The 5,851-nt window shown below is 49.3% G+C and overlaps 1 non-coding gene across 1 annotated transcript; it reads left to right on the top strand.

Moving 5' to 3' along the window:
* Nucleotides 1-4,079: 4,079 nt before the first annotated feature.
* On the top strand, nucleotides 4,080-4,195 carry LOC119939889. Its single transcript, XR_005454843.1, has one exon. It is a non-coding gene; the product is annotated as a small nucleolar RNA SNORD35 (small nucleolar RNA).
* Nucleotides 4,196-5,851: the final 1,656 nt, after the last annotated feature.

Raw genomic sequence — 5,851 nt, forward strand, 5'->3', positions numbered from 1 at the left:
GAAAGTAATCAGTATTGGTGTCACTACTTTGGATTGGCATCTACTGTGTATCGGTCACTGTACCGAACACCTATTGTGTTCAGAGTGCTGTACTGAGCATCTCCTGTATGGACATCCCTGTACTGGATGTCTACTGTGTGGAGAATATTGTTCTGGGCTCCTACTGTGTAGAGATCTCTCTCGTGGCCTAATGGCTAGAGCACAGGCCCGGGAGTCAGAAGGACCTGGGTTCTAATCCTGGCTCTGCCTCTGGCCTGCTGTGTGACCTTGGGAAAGTCACTTCACTTCTCTGGGGCTCAGTTCCCTCAACTGTAAAATGAGGAATAAGACTGTGAGCCCCATGTGGGACAAGGATTATGTTCCACCTGATTATCTTGGATCTACCCTAGCACTTAGGACAGTGTCTGGCACATAGTAAATGCATAGCAAATACCATTATTATTATTATTATTACTGGATGCCCACAGTGCAAAGCACTATACTAGGTGCATGGGGAACACGATGGTGATGGTGGTTTCACGTTTAGAACGACGGATGGAGATTTTTCTGGAGAACCTACGAGAAGGAATTGATCCTAAAACTAGTGGTTTACACAGCACCTCTCCCACTCTCTTGCCATGCCAGTAGTGTTTCCGCTGGCTCAACAGGAGGTGGGGGCGCTCAAAGCATAGGATCCAGTGGACAGCGGCATCGTTGGCCACCGTGATCGTTGTTACCCACGCTGGCCAGATGTTTTTCAGTGTTCCTGCTTGGCCTATCCACCTCCCGGAACACCTTTGGTCATTATCCTTCACCCTAATGGCAGTAGGAAGGACCAGGACTAGAGTCCAGGTCTCCTGATTCCCGGAACAAATGCTGTTTTCCCTGGACCAACTGTGGGGCTGTTTGGGGAACATGCAAATGAAAAAAAGATGCGGGCCCTGCCTTGGTGGAGGTTATGCTCTACTGGGAATCTTCAACAAATCGATCACCTCTTGCTTTGTTTATGACAGTCCGATCAGAACCTTTCTCCCGGTGAGAAGGCACATGGGAAGTACTCCAGAAATGCTGTCGAGTACCGGGAACTTCCCCACCCGACCTGGGTGTCCCACCTCAGTAGGCTCCGCTTCCGGCTCTGTGGAGCTGCAACCTCCTTGCTGGCCTGGGAGGAGCTGCCAACTCTAGATAGGAAGCTCATCGTGGGCAGGTAATGTTTCTATTCTATTGTTGTATTGTCCTCTCCCAAGTGCTTGGTACAGTGCTCTGCATGCAGTAAGTTCTCAATAAATACAATTGACTGACTGACCGACTGACTGCCCTGAGCTGGGCTGCACTGCGAAGTGGTCATTCTGGTCTACCGAGTTTGGCAACCAACTAGCGTCCTCCTGAGAGCACTCTCCACTCTCTCCATTCTCACTCTCTCCTTCCCTCTCCTTCTCTCTTTCTTCCTCTCCCTCTTCTTTTCTCTTTTTCTTCCTCTCTCCCTCCCACTTTCTCTTTCTCACTCTCTCCTTCTCTCTCCTCTCTTCCTCTCCCTCTCCCTTTCTCTCTCTTTCTCCCACTTTCTCACTCTCTCCTTCCTTCTATTTCTCTTTCTTCCTCACCCCCTCACTTTCTTTCTCTTTCTCCCTCTCTCTTTTTGTCCCTCTCTCTTTTTCTTCCCCCTCCCTCCCTCCCTCTCTTTCTCCTTCTCCCTTTCTCCTTCCCTCTCTTTCTCTCTTTCTTCCTCTCCCTCTCCCTTTCTCCCTCTCTTTCTCCCTCTCTCTCCCTCCCTCTCTCTCTTTCTCCATCTCCCTCTCTCCTTTCCTCTCTTTCTCTTTCTTCCTCTCCCTTTCTCTCTTTTTCTCCCTCTGTCTTTTTCTCCCTCTCCCTCTCTCCCTCTCTCTCTTTCTCCCTGTCTCTCTCTCCCCTCCTTTCTCTCTTTCTCCCTCTCTCTCACATGCTTATTGATCCATCCTGCACATTGGCAGACACTCAGAACATTCCTTCACAACAATTCAAGCTGGGGAGGGCTCATCTACCCCGGGGATTGGGCACCAGGGTGGGTGGCCGGAGAAGACCGAGGAGAGGCCGAGGAGAGGTGGTGACCCCCTCCCCAGAGTCCGCAAGGTGCCTGTTGCTCTGATGAGCCTGGACGTATCCCACCCCAACCCCGGCTCCCTAAGTGGGCCTGGCGGCGACTGTAGCCCAAACGCGAGATTGTTTGATTTCGATCCGTTCCGAGGGGTGGGGGCCGTCCCATCTCTTAATCGTTTCCATCTGGGCCTTCTGACTCATGGAGTTCCTCTTGTTCAAGTTTCTAAAAATTTCCAAGCTGTTTCCCCAGCACCCCAGTGTGCCATGACTCCCCAGCTGGGCTGCGGATGGGCAGACTGGGCCTCCGGCTGGACACATGTCCACTGGGTGACCTTGGGCAAGTCAATTAGCTACTCTGGGCCACAGTTACCTCATATTTAAAATCGGGATTAATAACAATAATGATAATCATAATAATGATGGTGTTTGTTAGGTGCTTACTATGTGCCAAGCACTGTTCCAAGCTCTGGGGTAGATACAAGATAATCAGGTTGTCCCATGTGGGGCTCACAGTCTTAATCCCTACTTTACAGATGAGGTAACTGAGGCACGGAGAAGTTAAGTGGCTTGCCCAAGGTCACACAGCAGATCGGGATTAGACCCATGTTCTCAGACTCCCAAGCCCGTGCTCTTCCCACAAAGCCAAGCCACTTTCCCCATGAAAGACTGTGAGCACTATGTGGGACAGGGACTGTGACCAACCTGACTATGTACCCCAGTGCTTGCAACAGTGCTTGGCACATAGAAAGCGCTTAACAAGTACCATAATTATCCAACAGTCGTATTTACTGAGTGCTTACTGTGCACAGAGCACTGTACTAAACACTTGGGAGAGTACAATGCAATGGAATTGGTAAATATGTACCCTGAAGCAGCATGGCATAGTGGCTAGAGCATAGGCCTGGGAGTTAGAAGGCCATGGGTTCTAATCCTAGGTCTGCCACCTGTCTGCTGTGTGACCTTGGGCAAGTCATTTTACTTCTCCTTGCCCAGTTACCTCATCTGTAAAATGGTGATTAAGACTGTGAGGCCCACGTGGGACAGGGACTGTGTCCAACCTGGTTAGCTTATTTCTACCCCAGGACTTAATACGGTTCTTGGCACATAGTAAGTGTGTAACAAATGCTATTATTATTATTACTATTCATTCATTCATTCAATCGGATTTATTGAGTGCTTACTGTGTGCAAGGCACTGTACTAAACGCTTGGGAAAGTACGATATAATATTAAAAAGACACACCCGGGGCTTGTCTTATTGATGCCTGGGGGCTCCTCCTTTCAGAAGGGAAGGGTGTTTCCCTGCATTCTGGGAAAGTCTAAACACAGCTACGATAACATTGTCTGTATCTGGTGCTTCTGATCTTCCTGACAGAAGCACCAGACAAAACGGTTTGTCCTGACAAAACGGACACCCTGCCCGTTTTGCAATCTGTCCCTCCCCCGGAATAATAATCACTGTGGTATTTGTTAAGTGCTTACTATGTGTTAAGGCATTGTACTAAACGCTGGGAAGTATGCAAGCAAATTCGGTTGGACAGAGTCCCTGTCCCATATGGGGCTCACAGTCTTAATCCCAGTCTCAATGGGGATTAAGAGTGTGAGCCCCACGTAGGACAGGGACAATGCCCAACCTGACCACCAGTATCTACCCCAATGCTTAGAATAATAATAATAATTATGGTATTTGTTAAGTGTTTACTATGTGCCAAGCACTGTTCTAAGTGCTGGGGTAGATACAAGATAATCAAGTTGTCCCATGTGGGGCTCACAGTCTTAATCCCCTTTCTCCAGACGAGGTAACTGAGGCACAGAGAAGTGAAATGACTTGCCCAAGGCCACACAGCAGACAAATGCAGAGCCAGGATTAGAACCCATGTCCTCTGACTTCCAAGCCTGTGCTCTTGCCATTAGGTCATGCTGCTTCCAGCGCTTAGAACAGTGCTTTGCACATAGTAAGCACTTAACAAATACCATCATTATTCTCTGAGAGCCACCGGGAAGCCACCCCTTCCCTTCCCTTCTGGCAGATGATGTCCATTCTCACTAGGGTCTTCCGATGTCCCAGGCTCATGCCCTCGCCCTCTCCCTCACTCGTGAGCACTAATGACACTGCCAAAAGGCTCAGCTGATACCAGGGGGACCGAAAAGGGTGGCTGGGAGCGGGGGGTATCAGATGGGAGGCTAAGGAATGTATGGCTGATTTTGTTTTGTGGGGAGAAGCAGCAAGGCATAGTGGATAGAGCATGTGCCAGGAAGTCAGAAAGTCATGGGTTCTAATCCAGACTGAGCCCCCTCCTCCCCAACTGAGCCCCCTCCTTTCTCTCCCCCTCCTCCCCCTCCCCATCCCCCCGTCTTACCTCCTTCCCCTCCCCACAGCACCTGTATATATGTAGATATATTTGTATGTATTTATTATTTTATTTATTTATTTTACTTGTACATATTTATTCTATTTATTTTATTTTGTTAATATGTTTTGTTTTGTTGTCTGTCTCCCCCTTCTAGGCTGTGAGCCTGCTGTTGGGTAGGGACCGTCTCTGTATGTTGACAACTTGTACTTCCCAAGCACGTAGTCCAGTGCTCTGCACACAGTAAGCGCTCAATAAATGCGATTGAATGAATGAATCCTGGCTCTGCACTTGTCTGCTGTGTGACCTTGGGTGAGTTACTTCACTTCTCTGGGCCTCAGTTAGCTCATCTGGAAAATGGGGATTAAGACTGTGAGCCCCACGTGGAACAACCTGACTACCTTGTATCTACTCCAGCGTTTAGAACAGTGCTTGGCACATAGTAAGCGCTTAACAAATACCATCATTATTCTTTTTCTCACTAGGCCATGCTGCTACTCAACAGTTAGAAGAGTGCCATAGTAAGAGTTTAACAAATACCACAATTATTAATTATTATTATTATCAGGCAGAGGGGGCATTGGCCAAGGGGAGGACTGTCAAAGGGGCCCCTTTTGGAGCTGGCTTGGGGTGGGATGAGGCAGGAGTGTGATGCTCCGCAGAGAAAAAGTCTGGTCTGGTCTGGTCCAGGCCTTCCCGGGGGTTGTGTGCGGGAAGGGATGGGTTGTTCCCCACTCCGGGGCCCAGGAAACAAGGCAGAGGGGGACGGTGGGATAGGAAAATAGCAGTCAGGGCTGGGGAAGCTTTGGGGTGAGCCCACGGGGGCAGCCCCCCGACCCCCCATGGGAAATGTCACCCCGCTTTCTCAGACGACCCAGTGACCTTCCGCACTCCCAACCCACGGGGTCTAGGCCAGACAGAGACTCTTCAATCATTCATTCATTCAAATGTATTTAGTAAGCATTTACTGTGCGCAGAGGACTGTACTGAGCACTTGGGAGAGTACAACAGAACAATAAACAGGCACATTCCCTGCCCTCAACCAGCGTATGCTCTACAGCAGGAGAAGACAGACAATAATATAAATAAATAAGTTGCAGATATGGACATAAGTGCTGTGGGGTTGGGAGGGGGGATGAACAAAGGGAGCAAGTCAGGGCAATGCAGAAGGAAGTGGCAGAAGAGGAAAGGGGGGCTTAGGGAAGGTCTCTTGGAGGAGATGTGTTTTCAATATGACTTTGAAGCCGGGGAGAGTCATTGTCTGTCAGATTTGAGGAAGGAGAGTGTTTCAGGCCAGAGGCAGGACGTGGGTGAGGGGTTGGTGGTGAGATAGATGAGATGGAGGTACAGTGAGAAGTTTGGCAGTAGAGGAGTGAAATGTGCGGGCTGGGTTGGAGAAGGACAGTAGCCAGGTGAGATAGGAGTCCATGTCTTCATTTATTGATT

This window comes from Tachyglossus aculeatus, chromosome 17 (assembly GCF_015852505.1).
Source record: "Tachyglossus aculeatus isolate mTacAcu1 chromosome 17, mTacAcu1.pri, whole genome shotgun sequence".
Taxonomy (NCBI): domain Eukaryota; kingdom Metazoa; phylum Chordata; class Mammalia; order Monotremata; family Tachyglossidae; genus Tachyglossus; species Tachyglossus aculeatus.